The following is a 20929-nucleotide window of genomic DNA, read 5'->3' as shown; positions in this document are numbered from 1 at the left end:
GGATACAAGGTCAATATATAAAAAGTAATTGTATTTTTATATACTAGCAATGAAAAATAAGAAAATGAAATTAAAATTAATTACATTCCAAGACCATCTAAAAGTATAAAATACTTAGGAATAAATTTAACAAAAGAAGTTCAAGACTCGTAGACCTAACACTAGGAAACACTGTTAAAAAAAAGTAAAGATCTAAACAGACAGAAAGACATCTCAGGTTCATAGAATGGAAGACTTAATACTGTGAAAACGGCAATACTCCCCAAATTGACCTACAGATTCAACATGATCCCTAAAAATTCCCAGCTTGCTTTTTTGCAAAAACTGAAAACCTGATCATAAAATTCATATTGAAATGAACACAGAATAAATAAAAGAATCTTCAAAGTAAGAACAAAGTTGTAGAACTCACGTTTCTCAAATTTAAAACTTACTACACAGCTACAGTAACCAATACAATGTGATACTGCCATAAGGACAGATATATAGGTCAATGGAATAGAACTGAGAGTCCAGAAATAAATACTTATGTATATGGTCATTTGATTTTTGACAAAGCAATACAGTGGGGAAAAATAGTCTTTTCAATAAATGATGCTGGGAAACTGGATATCCACATGCAAAAAAATAAAGTTGGACCACTTTCTTACACCATACACAAAAATTAACTCAAAATGCATCATAGACCTAAAAAACTACAAAACTGCTAAAAAATAAAAATAAAAAATGCAAGTAAATCGATCAGGAAAGTGATGACAACCCTATTTGTAAATCAAATATCTGATTAGGGACTTGTATGCAGAATATATAAAGAACTCTTACACTCAATAATAAAAAGACAAATGACCCATAAAAAATGAGCAAAAGAATTGAATAAATATTTCTCTAAAGATAAACAAATATCCAGTAAGTATATGAAAAGATGCTCAACATTACAAACCAATAGTGAAATGCAAATTAAAACCACAATGAGATACCACTTCACACCCACTAGGATGGCAATACTAAAAAAGACAGACAATAACAACTGTTGGCAAGGATATGGAGAAATTGGAACCTTCATACATTGCTTGTAGGAATTTAAAATGCTGCAGCTGCTTTGGAAAAGTTTGGCAGTTCTTCCAAATAGTAGACATAGAGTTAGTGTTGGACCCAGCAATTTTACTCCAAGGTATATATCTAAGAAAAATGAAAACATATGCCCACACAAAAAGCTGTATGCAAATGTTTATAGCAATATTATTTGTAATAGTCAAAAATGAAACAAATCAAATTATGAATGGATTAAAAAAAAGATGGTATATACCTGTAGTGCAATATTATGGAAAAGGAATGAAATTCTGATACATGATATAACATATATGAACTTTGAAAATCATTTAATTGTACACTTTAAACGGGTGAACTTTATGGTATGTGTATCATGTCTCAATAAGATGTTTTTAAAAGCCACCCAGAAATTGAAAATAGAGAAAGAATATCCCCAAATACACAAAATCAAAACAGAGATACCATTTTTCACCTACCAGATCAACCAAAACTAAAGAGATTGGTAAAATTCACTTTGATGCAGGGATGGGGAAGTGGCCCTCTCACCACAGCTGGTAGCAGTGTGGATTGGAACAGTGTTTTAAATGGGAATTTGGCAACATATTTTACAATTTTAAATATGCTTTTCCTTTGACCCAGCAATACAGCTTCTAGAGATTTATCCTTTAGATGCTATATAAAGACATTCACATGGTATACAGGGATGAAAGGATTTTCACCTCAGAGCTCCTGAAAGTGAAAAACTTATAGCAGTTACTAAACTTGTTAAATAAATTATGATGTTCCCGTACACCAGAATAAGATACCAGCATTCCCATTCCCATATGCTCTACCTTCTCCTCCATTACAGCTGAGCTCCTAGCTAAGGCCAATGCACTAGGTCTCATCTTTGTTCAACTTCCCAAAGCACTGCACTAATAAATCTACGTCCTCTCTCATACCATCAGTGTTTCCTTATCTACTGGATTCTTTGCATCAGGAGGGAACCATGGTATTATTTTCCCCCCAAATAACCTCCCCTCCCAAAATCTCTTAACCCTATTTCTCTTTCCAGATCTCTCCTACTTACTGCAAATTTCTCTAAAGAGTTGTCCATTCTTTTTTAGAGGAGAATTTAGCAGAGACTATCAGATTTTAAATGGGTATGCCATCAGACCTAGCAATTCCAATATCAGGGATCCCTTTTAGATAAATACTTAGAGATATTCATTTATTCATTCAACCGATATTATACAGCATTTGTTATGTCCAAGATTTTATCAGCAAATAAAAGACAAAAACAAAACAAAACAGAGTTGTCTAGGTTCATCTAAAATTTCTCCCTTGAGCCCATTCTAATCGGGCTTTAATCCCCACCATTCCACTTAAAGTGCGTTTGTGAGGTCAGGACTTGCTAAATTCAAAAGTCAATTCTCAGCTAACTGATATATGACTTAATCCAAAGTTAAATTTTAAGACTTCTAGACAAATGAAATGGACTATATATTCTTCAGATAACCTCTCAAAAATACTATTTTCAACTGAGTTTTGATGTTTTATCAAAATAGTAGTGAGTCTGAATACAGATTTTCTCTCCTGTTATTTTAACAGACAAACTGAGAGAAATGTTGACATATTCTTATGAAAGTTGAGAAGCAGCTGTATGAACAGACTTCCATTCCAAAAGTAGAACCACTGTACAAAGGTAAGATTTTCCCAGATAGATAATTTTGCATCTAACACATAGGCTAATTATTAAGGTCCAAAATTATAGGATGTAGAGCATGGCTCCAGTTGTTTTAGCCTGTAAAAGATTTAAAGAAAATATTGCTAAGCTTCCTCCTCAGCTATCTTCTCTTAGGGGAAAAAATAAAACAACTCTTGATACAGTATCATAAAATCTATAACTTTAATTCATATACCTTTGCAATCAACACTTCAAGATAAATTAAAGATGTATTATAATTGGAAGGATCTATGTCAACATTATGACAATGATTATCCCTGAGTGGTGTAAATGATTCCTACCCAAGGAATTAAAGGTCTAGGTATAAGAATCAATAAAAGCTCAAATAAATGTATGCTGTTCCTGAAAAATTTACCCACAACATGACAATAAGGAGATTCAATGCTCTGATTTTTCAGGAACGTCTAAACTTGAAATACTTCCAGGAGGAAGCTATAAAAAATTTAGACAAAATTCCTGGTAAACTAACACATGCATAATTTGGGGTAAGTAAAGGGCTGTGCTTTTTTTTTTCTTTCAAATATACAGTGATAGACTACACTCTGGATCCAGCTAAGATCAGTCAATGACTGTATATAAATTATCAAAGTTTAGGTTAAACTTTTAAATCAAATGTGCAGTCATAACTTGAGAACAGAACAGAGCAACATGGGATCTACAACATTTTCAGCAGTTAGCTGAGAAGAGTCCTAGTGGTCAACTGGGATCTGATCTTCTAACCTCATTCACCAAATTCATGCTGCATGTAACACTGCCCCAGAATCTACCCTAAGTTCTGGTTCTGACTGCCATGCTTAGATTCTCTCACGTGGACGTTTTTATTTTCATATTTCATGTTGGTATTGGGGAAGGAGGGTCTTTAATTTGAAACAATAAAGAATAAGATTTAAGTATACAAGTTCCAACATGGGCACTTCGATTTCATATACACCTTACAGATACGGCCATAGTTTTAGTTGTGCCTTGTTTTGTTAACTGCCAATATTTTTCAAGCCAGACACTGTCAATAGATAATAGGAAATTATAAATATTAAGTCAAGGGTGTAGCTATCCACAAAGCAAACTCAAGAATTAGGGTGATAAGGACTTCCCCGGTGGTGCAGTGGTTAAGAATCCGCCTGCCAATGCAGGGGACATTAAACTCTAGAGCCCGCGAGCCACAACTACTGAAGCCCACGCGCTCTAGGGGCCCCCGTGCCGCAACTACTGAGCCCGCATACTGCAACTACTGAAGCCCCCGTGAGCCTGGAGCCTGTGCCCTGCAATAAGAGAAGCCACCGCAATGAGAAGCCCGTGCAGCACAACAAAGAGTAGCCCCCGCTCACCGCAACTAGATAAAGTGCGTGCACAGCAACAAAGACCCAATGCAGCCAAAAAAAAAGAATTAGGGTGATCTTTGGATTATTTCAGAGATGGTAGAAGAGAAAGATTCTTTCTCGAAGTTTTCAAGACTACTGATGCAAGTGCTATAAGTCCCTAGGAAATTTCTCTGGCAAGAATCCCTTTTCTTTCTCCCCAAATGTTAGAAATGAATGTATTTCCAACACCTAATGTGTCCTTCAATGCAGAGGTATCTTCTAACGGAGCAAAAGTACTGACACTTCTCTGCCCCTTTACTTTTCCCCTCATATTTAGAAGTAGGACCCTTCTCTGTCTCTTTACTCACTTCTCCCCTCATATTTGGGGCATACCTGGGTCAATTCATACTTCTTTTCTCTTCTAGGAGTCTACCTGTCCAGAGAGTGCAATGTTCTGATACGTTTTCAGAAATAAAACAAAAGTAGCAATAAAGGCTCCCTGTGGGGTAGGGGAAGTGGACATGAAGTTGCCCAGGGAGTCGTGGCAGAGTGGTGCGTCTACCTAATTCTCTGGGTTTGTTATTTTTACTGCTTACGAAGCTATGTCCTCCAACCTAGTTTTTATCTATAATAACTCCTTATTTGTCTCAGTTGGCTGAGAATTCAGCTAGGAGGAAGGAGGCATACAAACTGTTGATGGATTGAAACTTGACACCAACATGGAGTCCCTCCCAGGGCTGCACGAAACTATATCTGCTCAACCACATCAGCTAACCGATGTACTATGTGAGGTTTTTAGATAAAAGTAGGGCTGTTTGACTAGCATTTTTCAGAAATATTCCCGATTTTCTACTATTTGCCTCTGAAGATACATCTTTAAATGTATATTAGTAAACAGAAACTGTTAGCTTTAAACTGATATTTTAAACAAAAGTTGGCCTTAAACAGTAATTTAAAGAGTTGGCCAGACTTCCATGATGGCGCAGTGGTTAAGAATCTACCTGCCCTGATGAACACAGATGCAAAAATCCTCAACAAAATACTAGCAAACAGAATCCAACAGCACATTAAAAGGATCATACACCATGATCAAGTGGGGTTTATTCCAGGAATGCAAGGATTCTTCAATATACGCAAATCTATCAATGTGATAAACCATATTAACAAATTGAAGGAGAAAAACCATATGATCATCTCAATAGATGCAGAGAAAGCTTTTGACAAAATTCAACACCCATTTATGATAAAAACACTGCAGAAAGTAGGCACAGAGGGAACTTTCCTCAACATAATAAAGGCCATATACGACAAGCCCACAGCCAACATCATCCTCAATGGTGAAAAACTGAAAGCATTTCCACTAAGATCAGGAACAAGACAAGGGTGCCCACTCTCACCACTCTTATTCAACATAGTTTTGGAAGTTTTAGCCACAGCAATCAGAGAAGAGAAGGAAATAAAAGGAATCCAAATCGGAAAAGAAGAAGTAAAGCTGTCACTGTTTGCAGATGACATGATCCTATACATAGAGAATCCTAAAGATGCTACCAGAAAACTACTAGAGCTAATCAATGAATTTGGTAAAGTAGCAGGATACAAAATTAATGCACAGAAATCTCTGGCATTCCTATATACTAAGGATGAAAAATCTGAAAGTGAAATTAAGAAAACACTTCCATTTACCACTGCAATGAAAAGAATAAAATATCTAGGAATAAACCTACCTAAGGAGACAAAAGACCTGTGTGCAGAAAATTATAAGACACTGATGAAAGAAATTAAAGATGATACAAATAGATGGAGACATATACCATGTTCTTGGATTGGAAGAATCAACATTGTGAAAATGACTCTACTACCCAAAGCAATCTATAGATTCAATGCAATCCCTATCAAACTACCACTGGCATTTTTCACAGAACTAGAACAAAAAATTTCGCAATTTGTATGGAAACACAAAAGACCCCGAATAGCCAAAGCAATCTTGAGAACAAAAAAAGGAACTGGAGGAATCAGGCTCCCTGACTTCAGACTATACTACAAAGCTACAGTTATCACGACGGTATGGTACTGGCACAAAAACAGGAAGATAGATCAATGGAACAGGATAGAAAGCCCAGAGATAAACCCATGCACATATGGACACCTTATCTTTGATAAAGGTGGCAGGAATGTACAGTGGAAAAAGGACAGCCTCTTCAATAAGTGGTGCTGGGAAAACTGGACAGGTACATGTAAAAGAATGAAATTAGAACACTCCCTAACACCATACACAAAAATAAGCTCAAAATGGATTAAAGACCTAAATATAAGGCCAGAAACTATCAAACTATTAGAGGAAAACATAGGCAGAACACTCTATGACCTAAATCACAGCAAGATTCTTTCTGACCCACCCCCTAGAGTAACGGAAATAAAAACAAAAATAAACAAATGGGACCTAATGAAACTTCAAAGCTTTTGCACAGCAAAGGAAACCATAAACAAGACCAAAAGACAACCCTCAGAATGGGAGAAAATATTTGCAAATGAAGCAACCAACAAAGGATTAATCTCCAAAATTTACAAGCAGCTCATGCAGCTCAACAACAAAAAAACAAACAACCCAATCCAAAAATGGGCAGAAGACCTAAATAGACATTTCTTCAAAGAAGATATACAGACTGCCAACAAACACATGAAAGAATGCTCAACATCATTAATCATTAGAGAAATGCAAATCAAAACTACAATGAGATATCATCTCACACCAGTCAGAATGGCCATCATCAAAAAATCTAGAAACAATAAATGCTGGAGAGGGTGTGGAGAAAAGGGAACCCTCTTGCACTGCTGGTGGGAATGTGAATTGGTTCAGCCACTATGGAGAACAGTATGGAGGTTCCTTAAAAAACTACAAATAGAACTACCATATGACCCAGCAATCCCACTACTGGGCATATACCCTGAGAAAACCATAATTCAAAAAGAGTCATGTACCAAAATGTTCATCGCAGCTCTATTTACAATAGCCCGGAGATGGAAACAACCTAAGTGCCCATCATCGGATGAATGGATAAAGAAGATGTGGCACATATATACAATGGAATATTACTCAGCCATAAAAAGAAACGAAATTGAGCTATTTGTAATGAGGTGGATAGACCTAGAGTCTGTCATACACAGTGAAGTAAGTCAGAAAGAAAAAGACAAATACAGTATGCTAACACATATATATGGAATTTAAGAAAAAAAAATGTCATGAAGAACCTAGGGGTAAGGCAGGAATAAAGACGCAGACCTCCTAGAGAACGGACTTGAGGTTATGGGGAGGGGGAAGGGTGAGCTGTGACGGGGCGAGAGAGAGTCATGGACATATACACACTAACAAACGTAGTAAGGTAGATAGCTAGTGGGAAGCAGCCGCATGGCACAGGGATATTGGCTCGGTGCTTTGTGACAGCCTGGAGGGGTGGGATAGGGAGGGTGGGAGGGAGGGAAACACAAGAGGGAAGAGATATGGGAACATATGTATATGTATAACTGATTCACTTTGTTATAAAGCAGAAACTAACACACCATTGTAAAGTAATTATACCCCAATAAAGATGTTAAAAAAAAAAAAAAAAAAGAATCTACCTGCCAATGCAGGGGACACAGGTTCGAGCTCTGGTCCAGGAAGATCCCACATGCCACAGAGCAACTAAGCCTGTGCACCGCAATTACTGAGCCTGCACTCTAGAGCCCACAAGCCACCACTACTGAGCCTGAGTGCCACAACTACTGAAGCCCGGGCGCCTAGAGTCCGCGCTCCGCAACAAGAGAAGCCACCGCAATGAGAAGCCCATGCCCCGCAACAAAGAGTAGCCCCTGCTCGCCACAACTAGAGAAAGCCCGCGTGCAGCAACAAAGACCCAACGCAGCCAAAAAAAAAAACATTAAATTAAACTAAAAAAAAAAGAGTTGGCCAAGTCCTAACTGAATTAGGCCTTAAACTTTATCTTGAAGGATGAGTAAGATACAGCTAGAGGAACACAACAAAGTTGGGGGGAAAAGGCCAGAGTTTTTAATAAACTTGATATAATGTAGAAGAGAGGAAGGGACGAGGATCACAAACCTGAATTTATGTATAGGGTCCAGAATATGTGAAGTCCTGAAAGTTAACCTGAGGCCTTTATCCCATAGGCAACTAAGGAAACTGTCAAGAGTTCAGGAAAACTACTTCATGGTACTGCTGCCTCGGCATCATTTTGTTTGACCAAGTGGCCTAGAGGGACCTTAAACTGATACAAGCCCCTCATGCAAGCACACACCCTAGATAACAACCCACAAAGTCACAAATTAAGTTCCTGATATGACTCCCTCAATAGCCCTTGTAACCAACAGTCTACCCTCCTCCTAGGACCTTGTGTGTTTCTTAGATAAAACCCCCATGGAACTTACCAAAACCCTGCTTTCGGTCGGAACTGACCAATTCTGCCTTAGCCCAGGGAACCACAAAGCACTCCACCCATGAACCCTTACGAAAGCATGTTCCCCAGCTCCTATTGTTCTGTCCGCACTCTGCCTTGACCTCCCCATGCGGCCCCTCAAGACATGCCTTGTATTTCCTCCAGGACCTGTGAGCAATATACTCCTCTCTTCCAGTTTCTCTACTGGTCTGTTGTACCATGATTCACCATCCAGCACCCTGTGCTCTACTTAACAAATTTTACTTTAACAAAGTCATGGCAGAACCACTAAAATTTTTTTAATAGAGAAATAAAATACTGAAAATAGGGCTTCCCTGGTGGCGCAGTGGTTGAGAGTCCGCCTGCCGATGCAGGGGACATGGGTTCGTGCCCCGGTCCGGGAAGATCCCACATGCTGCGGAGCGGCTGGGCCCGTGAGCCATGGCCCCTGAGCCTGCACGTCAGGAGCCTGTGCTCTGCAACGGGAGAGGCCACAACAGTGAGAGGCCCACGTACCGCAAAAAAAAAAAAGCAAAAAAACTGAAAATAAAGAATTAGAAATACTAATTTGATTTTTCTACTGTAAGGTGTTTAGAAGTAGAAAGAGAATCAAGTACAACTAAGTGGGAAGTTTGAAGTGGTGAGAGCCTCACTCAACAAATTGCCTTCATTTCCTGCATCACCAATTTTATTTAAAGCAAAAGCCTATGACTAGTCTCTACTTGGTCACCAACTATTCACTCATCAATCCACCACATCATAATTTTTGCATCTGAAATGGTTCCTGCTAAGTCAATGGGCATGTTTTCATTCCTTATCTTATGTGAACAATCATTAACAACCAAGATAACTGACCACTCCTGTATGAGTTTGCCAAAGCTGTCATAACAAAGTACTACAAACTGGGTGGCTTAAACAACAGAATTTTGTTGTCTCATAGTTTTGAAGGCCAGAGTCTGAAATCAAGGTGTCCGCAGGGTTGTTCACTTCTGTGGGCTGTGGAGGAATGATCTGTCCCAAGCCTCTCTTGATGGCTTAGATAGCTATCTTCATGTTCACATAGCACTCTCCCTGTGTATCTCTGTGTTCAAATTTCCCCTTTTTAAAAGGATACCAGTCATATTGGATTAGGCTCACCCTAAAGATCTCACTTTAACTTGACTACCTCTGTAAAGACCCTATCTCCAAATAAGGTCACATTCTGAGGTACTGGGGGTTAGAATTTCAACATATGAATTTTTGGGGTGACACAACTGAACCCGTAACATCCTCCTTCTTGACATCCTCCTCCCTGGGCTTCCTTAGAGCTCTCTCTCTTTCTCTCATACATTTCTGACCACTCTTTCTTGTTCTTTTTCTGGTTTCTCTTCCTCCACCTGCCCCTTAAGTGTTGATGTTTCCCAGGTTCTGTACTCCTTCCTATTTTTTATTCCACATGTTACCCTTTGGGGTGCCACGCCTGCATGACTTTAACTGTTGTATATACAGAGATGCCTCCAAAATCTATACCTGAAAAATCTATATCCCTTACATTTGTCAAATCCCACAGAACTTTACAGTACAAAGAATAAACATTAATGTGTGCAAATCAGAAAAAAAAATCATTTAGGAGGTCAGAGGATCCCAGATTGAATACAGAATGTGACCAAACATTACAAATTTATTTACCACCTCAATGAATGGGGGGGGGGGAATATGCTGACCTCTGTAACTGTGAAAATGAGTGGATTCTATAAGACTAAGGGCAGAAGAAACTATATATAAGCACTGTATTTTAGTTGATAAAGTTGTTTCCCATAGAACTTCTGGTTAACAATTCTGACTCTGCTATACATATCTGGTGGAACTGAACAATTAAGCAAATGGATGGCAGATGGTGGGAGCCAGGTTTTGCACTATGGGAATGAGAGGTTACAAATAAGGAAGGGAAGGGGGCTAGAATGATCCATGTGATAAATGGATTCGAGTTTGAGGCATCAGTATGAACTCATGTTTAGCTTCATACGGAGACAGATGGTTGCATATAGAGATATTTATAGATATGTGTATATAGAGAGGTCAGTATACACACATAGCTTTCCTTGTTCTGTCAGCTGACAGACTAGAAGCAACAACACCCCAGTAGTACTGAGCACATTTAGCACCCATATCTTGATTTCTAATACTGTTCTCCAAGAAAAGAAACCAGGACTCCTTGGAAAAATGGCTGATCTTAGGACTAGGGCAGGAGGTATACAAGATGAGTCTGGAGCATCTTATAATGCCAGAAAGTAAGGAAGTGCTCAAAAACAAAACAAGACAGCGCATCACCATCATGGAGGTATGTAAAAGAGAGAGACACAGAAACCAACTGAAAGAGCTCCCAATGGCCAAAGCTGGACTAACTGATAGATGAAGTAGTACTGAATTATAACCCAAAGTATAAAATAAATAACCATGAGTCCACACTGACATAAATAAGTGATTAAATAAATTAATAAATGGGGAAGAGTACACAAATATCCTGTACAGAAGTCCACATAATTGATGTAGATACTCCACCCTCAAGGAGGTGGAGCATAGCTTCCCTCTCCTTAAGTGCAGGCTATGCATAGTAACTTCCTTCTAAAGAGTACAGCATGAAAAGGGAGAAAAAAGGCAACTTTAAGGTGGAGACCCTGGCAAACACTATCTCAGCCAGGTGTTCCACGTCGACATCACTGATAAATCATGCTGTTAGTATACACCTTTGATATGATGTGATGAGGTGGCACGTCACGGCTCTGGTCCTTCTCCCCAAATCCAGAACCCTCATCTAATCATAAGAAAAACATGGGGCAAATTGCAACTGAGGGACGGACTACAAAATATTGATACCTGACTGGTACTCAAAACTGTCAAAGGCATCAAAAACAATAAAAGTCTGAGAAATTGTTACAACCAAGAGGAGCCTCAAGGACATATAACAATTAAATGCAATATGGTATCCTGACACAGAAAAGGAGCAATAGATAAAAATGAAGGAAATCTGAATAAGTATGGAACTTAACTGATGAAAATAAAATTTAAGAACTATTTATCAAATATATGAATGATTCCTTAATAGTACCCTTGTTCTTGCTAAACTTCTTCAAGCACGATGAATTAGAAAGATGGCTTTGTCATCAACCAGACCAGATCTGATCTCAGCTTCACCCCTCGATAGCTGTTGGATCCTGAACAAGTTACTTTTATCTTCACTAAGCCTATCTCCTCATTTTAAAAAGGTGCTAATATCTGCTCCATAAGACTTGTAAGGATAAAATGAAATAACTGTTCATAAAACACCTAGCACACCTAGTAATTGGCACATAGCAGGAGCTCAATAAATGCTAAAATCCATCCCCTTTGCAAGTTGCAATGAGACCTGGAAGTCAAAAAGGGCAGGTCTTGTATATCATGTTGAAAGCTGAATGTTTACTTTAAGACTCATGTTTCAGCTTAATACTTTGCCATATGACACTTAAGTGGTGGATCTCACTTGTCAGAAATTAAAATATTTTGAATGCAATATGCCTCTGATGAGAAATAAAGCCTCTCTCAGCTGTCGGAACTTTTCATAAATCTTCACCTTGTACTCATTCGTTCTTTGCTTATTTGAGACCTAATTATATCTTGCCTATTTGAAAAGTCCTTTCTGCATATCCCTTATTAAAAAAGACAGCGGGTAAATGACAATAACCATTTAATTCACCATAATGGTTAATAAGAAAAGTGACAGACACAATGCATTTTGGTCATGAATTGTGCCTTAATAAAAAGCGAGTTTTCTTTCTAACTGCATAAAAGGAAATTCAGTAATAGCAACCAAAAGCAACCCAGGCCTACCTACATACCATGCTGAAATACAAGAGTATAAGCCAAAGGTAAGAGTGTCTTCCTTCTATTTGGATACCAACAACCAAACAAACAGAATTGATATGAGCCCAAAAATATATGATAATAGCAATATTTCTTAAAAGAAAGAACTGTTAGTGGGAAAAAGACATCAACATGTGAATAGCAAAGCAATGCAATTTCCAAAGTAGTAACTTCCCGTTCCTTATTGACTGTGATTAGTCCTCTCATGTTAAGAATTAAGAGCAGCCTCTAGTGGCAGGTTAAGGATTTTACAGAATGCCCTCTCAGAAACCAAAATGCCTTCTAGTTCTTTTACTATTCAGTCTGAGCAGAAAGTATCAATACATTTCGTCCAAGGAATATGGGGAAGCTCAGAGCCAAATATGCTAATCAACTTTAGCCAATAATAATTTCACCCCCACTTTGAGTCTTAATAGTTATTTTATTTGTATTCTTTTCCGTATGTGTAGTTTTAAAAATCAAATCAAATTCTTTGTAGACAGAGATAGACTATTAACTGAATGGGCTATATCTGAACCATTGGCGGGGGGAGAGGGGTGCCGTATTTAACTGTAAGGAACGAAAGGGCTAACAAAACTTCAATGAAGACAGATAGATTTGATGAAATGAAGTCCAATTCGTACTTAGCTTTTCTATCTCCCTAAATCAAGGGTGATCAAAAGCAGAAATATTCTGAGGAAAACAGAAATATCTTCTCCATCTGAGAAACAATGAACTTCCCTGAATCTCATTTCATCTTTTCAAAGGGGGCCCTTTTCTCGGACAGTGCAAGAGAAAGGCCGGGAATATACCAAATAAATGTCTTCTGGTTTTATACCCCCGCCCTTCTCCTTCCTCTGAACTCTTACACACTCAACCAAACCCTTGATTTCTCTCTACTTATGAAATTTAAATAAATAAGTAAATAAAATGTTCTTCCTCCTCAGTTACTACTACAAAGGCACCGATGTCACCTTTGGACACTCATCGTCACTCAACGAGCGGTGCTGGGATGTGAGGTTTGCCCATAGTGATAGCTCAACCGCTTTGGAGCAAACCAACGTTCAACACTCCACACAGGGAGAACCAGAAAGCTTTAAGTACGTTCAGGGGCAGCTATTCTTTAAGTTTCCACAAAGGACAGAGCCCGGGAATTGGGAAAGTCACTGAGAGCTGTGACACGAACTGCAGACTCCGAGTAAGACGGAGGTCACTCTCCGCCCAGTTGGACGTAGGTCGCCTCCCTCGACTTGTAATCAGGCCCCACCGTTTGGGAACGTGTGGGACGGCGAAGGCCGCAAGCGTCGCTCGCCTTCCCGGTGTATGGATACCCTTCCCGTTCTCTGAAGCCTAGAGCACCGCCTGCTCCGCTCCTTCCTGGCCCGGCCGCGCCGGGGTCGCGACGCGACAGGACGCAGGCTGGCAAGGCCCGAGCCGAGCCCGGCGCCCGCACACCCGGCCCGGGGCCCGCCTCGCCCTCCACCGCCCACCAGTCCCAGGCCGGCCTCGCGCGCAGGACCGCGGGCCTCCCGCTCCGGCCCAGGCCTCCTCCAGTTCAGAGCGCCGCTCCACCTCGGAGCAAGGAGCAAGAGGTGCGCGCGGAGAGGCCGGGGGCGAGGACGAAGCTGCAGGCTTTTCAGAATTAGTGGCGCAGTTGGCCTTGGAGGGAAGGGAGGAAGGCTCGAGAAAGGCAGAGGTGACTGAAACCCTGAGCATGACCTACCTAACTGGGCTCCCGGCACCGGAATCCCCGCTTCACCCAGCGGGCGAGCGGCCGAAGGGGGCGCGGGCGCGGTCGGCGGCGGCGTTCGGGGCGGGGCTTCTGCTCCGGGGGGTCCGGGGAACACCGGGAAAAGCCGGCCGCAAGGGTTCGCGAGACCACGGTTGCACCTAGCCTGGGCTCAGTCATGTCTCCAAGGAAAAGTCGCTACTGGTTCCTTCACTTGAGAAAGAAGAGAAATTTGTAAAACCTTGACAGGCCCCTTAACGCCCATGAGTTCCTCCTGAAATGACTTCCAAGAAGAGTTAGTCATAAAACAATATTACCTTCTTTCATATAATTAATATAATCATTTAATTTTTAGAGTTTCGCTGTTTGTCTTTCACAGGTGCTTTCAAGTAAATCAATCTAGAATATATTTTATTATATTTTATTTATTAAAAATTCCTACCTCCTCATGGGAGTGCTGCGATGATAAATTAATGTTTGCTAAGCACTTGGAAGGTGAAAACTACATAAAACTTGATGGAGTCACTCTGTTATTATTGATACAGAGAATAATATGATGGGATTGGTAACCCATACCATCTGTTTTATTAACTGAAATTACACTGTAAAAAGGTTTTGCCTGTTTAGGCAAAGTGGTCAAGTACAGAAATAATTATCCAGGTAATTCAAATTCCCCAGAAAATAGAATCCTGCTTTGAAAGAAAAGTGAGTCTCCTGACTGATTTCGTTTTGTTTTGCTCTATTATTATTGTCACATTTAAATTAATTAGTTGTATAAATGTAATCACCTGCATGACTTCACAATTTTAATTTCTCCTTCCTGTGATTTAAAATGAATTATTTGAAGGCCAGGCAGGTCTTGCATTAACAAACTGAGAATTAAATGGTGCTCTTCCTTTCACAGCAGCCCGACTATTTTACTTTATTTTAAGGTATTGTAAAAGAAATTTAAATGAAACTCCAAAGAATGTCAAATATTTTTATATCTGTATCATTGGTTGCACAGCATTTCTGACTAGCAGAGAGGAAAAAGGTTAAAAATGTCTAATTTTTCTGAGGTATATGGCAATCAGAGCAAAGACAGGCAGTATGTCTAGAATTAGATTTCTAGTTAAACTTACTCTGCCATAATCTAACTATTAGGACAATTGCTTTAAATCACCCTCTTTACTTTGCTGAAGTTAACATGGTCATAGCCCTGGAGATAACTTGGCACCAAATGTGTTTCAAAGTAATCCGAAGAGTTTTAGAAATAAATTATCTTTTCGATGCAGGTTTTTTAAATGTAGTGTTCTGAAATATCCAGAAAGCAGCTCTAATTGATCATTATGAAACTTCCCTATATTCAAGCACAGAAAACATTAAAAGTTAATACCGCAAAAGCAGGCCAGACCACTATCATCAACCTAATAGTCATTATCATTTCTATCATTTATTAAATTACTCAGTGCAACCGTGCCAGAGATTGAAGTAATACTGTGAATTCACTAGAGGGAGCAATTCTTTTTAGTAAATTAGTATTACTTATTATATATTTAGTAGTCCTAGAGTAGATCTGGACATTTAACATAATTTGAGAATAAAAATATGCAGATTCAAGAAGGAGATCTCAGCGAAGATGTACTGTCATTTCAAGAGCTGTTTAGAGGTTTTCTTACAGCATCTGATGAGAAAAGAACTTGAAAACACAAGATAAAGTCCAAGGTAGTGATCTTCAAGCTGAACATCTGTCAGCATTTCCATTTTGTTTTAATTTTCACACATTCATACTTTTAGACCAAAAATTACTGCCTATTAAAATTGGCATAGCATCTGATCCATTAAAAGTTCACCAACAATCACAGTAACAATAGCTAGTTTCCAAGTGTCTGGAATAAGTGCAAATAAACTCCAGATTCAATTAAACAAAGACACTTATTCTAGTTAGCAATATGTGACAGATGTTCAGACCTATTCACATTTCTATTATACATTTCTATTTTTTAGCTGTTTGTGACTTGACATCAACAGTTCATTTACATCCTATTTGATATATTTCATGCTTGGGATTTTAACCAGAAAAACATTTATTAATTCCATATTAATTTAAATATTAATTTAAAATTAATATGAGTTAATAAATAGTATTTATACAACTGTGCCTAACTGTATAAAGTTTTGAATTACCTATAAAATGTTAATGTTTAATGATACAGATTTGACCCTTGAAAACAAAATATACTGAGTTGTTATCATTGAATTAATGCCAAACTTAATAATACTAATGATGCTAATTTTTTTAATATTTGTTTTATTTCATTTGTAAAATAATTAATTCAATTCCTATTTAGTGAATTTCTACCTGGTGCTGGATACTGTTAGGATCTGAGGATACAAAGATATATAAGATCCAGGTTAGCTCATAATTTAGTGTTTGTTTTTAAGAAAAAATTTCCCCAATAATTTAATTACATTTATGTTAAATAAAAAAAAAACCCTATGTCCTTAAAAAGTTCCCTCAAATCCTTTACTGAAAGGAATGGCATTTCTGCCTTTTTTTTTTTTTTTAATCAGTGGGAAACCATCATAAGAGCTCAGAGCTAAAGAAAAGTTTTAGAGTCTTATGTGACATGTTTAGACTATAAGTGATCAATATTAGCACCTCCAAGTCAAGTATTTACTAGTATTTATTTGCATGTCGATGGGCCAGATGTTCTCCAAACTGCATTCCCCAAAACACTTTTTAAAGAAATGCAGTCTGAATACTTGTGCTATTGAATTGATGGTTTTGATCTTGCTTTTACTTAAAAATGAATAAAGAGGATAGGTGACCCATGAATCCCTGGTAATGGTCAGTGTATTCCACACTGAATCTCTCTTCTTTTCCATTATACCATCTGAAATAGTATGTATTTATTTCTTCACTGTTGTTTTAATGCACGGAGTTAACCATAGGCTTTTATAGCTATAATAATGTATCAAAGTCTCTAGGAAATTATATTCTAAAATATGAAGATGCATGTTCTTTGTTGCACTGATAGTGTTATTTCAAATATTATCTTACTATGAATTAAACTGTAAATATCAGAGCCACAAAGGAAGAACTGTAATTAATATATTAAGGCTAAGGATTATACAAGTTGAGAATGAATTAATTTTAAGTCAAACACTGAAAACTTACTTTAAGCTGTGACTTAAAGAAAAGGGATATTGAACTTTCATAAATATTCTGTATGCCAATAACAATGAGACATTTTGATATTGGCATATGATTTATAAAGATGGTTGAGAAAATAGAAATCCATTCATTCTACATTTTAAAATTTATTTTCTTTTCAAAATTATAGGGAATTCCTTGGCAGTCCAGGGGTTAGGATTCCACGCTTCCACTGCAGGAAAAAAGATAAAATAAAAATTATATGAGGTTAGTTTCCATTATAGGAAATAAATACATAGCTATAAAAAATTATACTCCATGTACAAAGACATTCAACGTTTTAGTTAGTTTATATTATAATGTCCTTAACACTAAACCTTCATAGGTTAACAATGCCTTTCGAATTAAAAAGCCTGCAGCCTTTCTAAGAAGGGAAATAAATACATTAATTTTTCAGTAGTTTAAATATTTAGCATTGTCACATATAAGTAGCCATCCAGTATGAAAAGTGGGTACTCCTATCATTATCAGAAATATACTTTCTTATACATTTTCTAGATTCTAAACCCAGAACAATTCAGTTTTTAAACAAACTGAATTTAATTGCAATATATGTTGAAAATGAGTGTTCTCCATTCTTCTTAATAATTAAGATTACCTCATTTACCACCACAAAAACAAATTTATACCTATTTGGAAAGCCTTGTCCCTTTGCTTTTTGTGTATTTGCAGTTTATAAATGTTAATCCCAGTGGATCCCAGGGACTGGTGAAGGCTCATAGGCTAGAAACATTTTGTAAGAAGTGAAAAAAGCAGACATTCCCCCTCAGTTATAAAGCAAAGAACTTAAGAACTTTGAACTACAATCTAAAAATCTTGGCATATTAACTAAGAGTTTGAAAGGCAAGTATCCATGTTCAAATGTTGATATATTTATGAATACTTTGCCTTATATATTTTTCTACTTAATCTATACTGGTAATATAAAATAAAAATAATGATGATGGAAAAATAACTTGGGAGGCTTAGCCTCGGGGATCAATGATAAGAAAAGATGTTGAACATGAGCTTTTCCTAAGACAGCAACCTAAGAATGGGCTTTTACATTCCCTGGGAAGAGCTCAGGACACTGAGCCTGTGTAACATCAAAAAAAATGTTTACTTTAGGCTTAAGGTTGGCATTTTAATATGCATTATTCAGTGAACATACGATCACTGTCTTAATAAATTTGAGAAATGAAACTTTTTTAAAAAGTATTTCACAATTATCAGAATCTTCCTCTTCAAAGCACAGTAGATAACAAATCAGTGTTTGCATAACATTCATATATGTTCTACATAAATATTAATCCCAATTTATAGATGGTAAAACTGAGAAAAGATTCCTTAATAACTTCAGAGACAATTGGAAAAGAGTATAGTTTTGTTTACCACATTTCTGTTTAAAGAACTATTATTACATTAGACAAAATTATCTAATAAATAATGTTCTTAAGGACAAATCACTAGTTGTTTTCACGTACTCTTCATGTTATATTTTGTTGTCTTCACTATCCTGATAGTCCTTTAGTGCTCTCTGTGTTTGCCAATGTCTTTCAAAGTGTATGACTCAAACTATATACAGTACCTTAAATTGATATAAGTCTAGAAGTGAACTATTACCATAGTTGATATGGAACCTTTGTTCAATTGATGCAGTTGAAAAACACAAAATATTTTTAAGCAGTCATTTATTACCTCATAAGATTGTAGTTCATGGTTTTAGTTATCTGTTGTTTCATAAAGATTACCCCAAAATTTAGTGGCTGAAAACAACAATGAACAGTCATTATCTTTCACAATTTCTGTGGTTCAGGAATTTGAGAGCAACTTAGCTGGGTAATCCTGATTTAGTGTCTCTCGTGAGGTTACAGTTAAAATCTCAGCTAGATCTCCAATCCTCTGAAAGTTTGATTGGGACTGGAGGATCTGCTTCTAAGATGGCCCACTTATATGGCAGTCAAGTTCATGCTGGCTCAGTTCCTTACCACATGGGTCTGCCCTTAGGGCTGTTTGAGTGGCCTCATGAAATGACATGATTTCTGACTTCCCCCAGAGTGAGTGATCCAAGAGAGAGCAAGGCAGAAGACACAATAACCTTTATGTCCTAGTCTTGGCAGCCACATATTGTCATTTCCATAATATACTACTGGTTACACAAGTCAGCCCTATCCAGTGTGGGAAGGGAAGGACTACACAGGGGCATGAATATCAGGAAGCAAGAATTATTTGGGGGCCATGTTGGAGGCTGACCCTGGAGTCCATCCTCTATCCCTCATCCCACAGTTAAATTGTACTCACACCTTCTCAAGACCACCAAAAGTTTCATCCCGTTACAGCATCATCTCAAAGTCTAGAATCTTGTCATCTCAACCAGGCCCAGATGTGGATGAAGCTTTCTGGGTATGGTTTCTTGAACATAGCTCCTTGAGAACAGCTCTTTGATCTGAAGACCTGTGATTAAAGAGGTAAGATATCTGTCCACCCACCACCAACGCCCCCCGACACCTGACATACAATGATGGAGGAGGAATAGGTTAACCATTATACATGTTCCTGTTCAAAGGGCAAAAAGCAAGAGGAATATAGGTCCATAGTGATTCTGTAGTCCAGCTAGACAAATATTGGAGGTTCTTTCATTAGAACTTATTCCTACTGCCTCTTGGGAATGATTTTCCATGAATCTTGGCTCTGACCTTTAAGCTCTTGGTTTCTGCCTTCTGAGTTAACTTATTTTTCCATGAAAGGTAGCCTACGTTTGAAGCTGTGTAATTTTCTCAGTCTGGTTCCTGCCTATACGTCCAAAGGCTCTTTTCCTTTTGTTCTATCTCTGTTCCTTTCAGTCCAAGCTGCTGATGTTTCTAACAATTAAGTATTTTTTAAAAATTTGCGGGTCTCCTGTGAATCTTACTGGGGTTTACTCCATCATACAAAAGCCACACCTAGAAATCTGTTTGAGATAATCCCTATCTACTCAGGGTTTCTGCTGAGATTACTGATGGACAGTACCCTAAAGCTTCCTAGAAGCCCTAATGCCTGACTGACTAGCTCTCATGAGTCATAATCTTAGATCTTTCTCAGATCTTAGCAAAGGATTTTACAATCATATCCTCGGCTTCATTTTTATGCTATGATTGCCTGACAGTGCCTGGATTTGATCTTTGCTCAGAAGCCATTTCTTTGTTTTTGCATTGTTTCCCATCTTGAGAGGCTGGAAATTTTCAAGACTAAGTCTTGGCTTTCTTTTTAGTTTAACAATCCGTCCTTTAGCTTATCTTCCCCCTCTCTCCTTTGACCATAAACAGCAAGAAGAAATCAAACAGCACCTTTAACACTCTGACTGAAAATCCCTTAACTAGATCATCTATTTTATTAGATTCATTTACCAGTTCCCACATCACTGCAGGTGATATTGTTGCTCAAGCTTTTGCCACTGAATTAAAAATATCCTCTTTCGTCCAGTTTCCTATAACATTTTCCTCACTAGCAGCCTCCTCAAAGGCCATCAGGTTTATAATAACAGTCTGTTCAAGATATTTTCAACTTCCACTAATACTTTCTTCAACATCCTTTTAGTTTCTACTACTGCCTAATTCCAATGCCTCTCCCTCATTTTTAGGATTTGTTATGCAGCAACCCACTTCCTAATATATTATCTATTAA

General features: G+C 37.9%; 1 long non-coding RNA gene across 3 annotated transcripts in view; it reads right to left on the bottom strand.

Moving 5' to 3' along the window:
• Window positions 1–14173, bottom strand: part of LOC137223488 (uncharacterized) — a 253335-nt gene extending 239162 nt beyond the window's left edge. For 2 of the 3 annotated variants that reach the window (XR_010942897.1, XR_010942896.1), the window contains exon 1: window positions 14082–14145. This is a non-coding gene — a long non-coding RNA (uncharacterized lncRNA). Of the gene's footprint in view, window positions 1–14081 lie in introns of all 3 variants that reach the window. The other variant, XR_010942898.1, reaches the window with a different exon arrangement.
• Window positions 14174–20929: the final 6756 nt, after the last annotated feature.

This window comes from Pseudorca crassidens, chromosome 4 (assembly GCF_039906515.1).
Source record: "Pseudorca crassidens isolate mPseCra1 chromosome 4, mPseCra1.hap1, whole genome shotgun sequence".
Lineage (NCBI taxonomy): Eukaryota > Metazoa > Chordata > Mammalia > Artiodactyla > Delphinidae > Pseudorca > Pseudorca crassidens.
The sequence above is the reverse complement of the archived record's forward strand: the minus strand, read 5'-3'. Positions and strand labels throughout refer to the sequence as shown.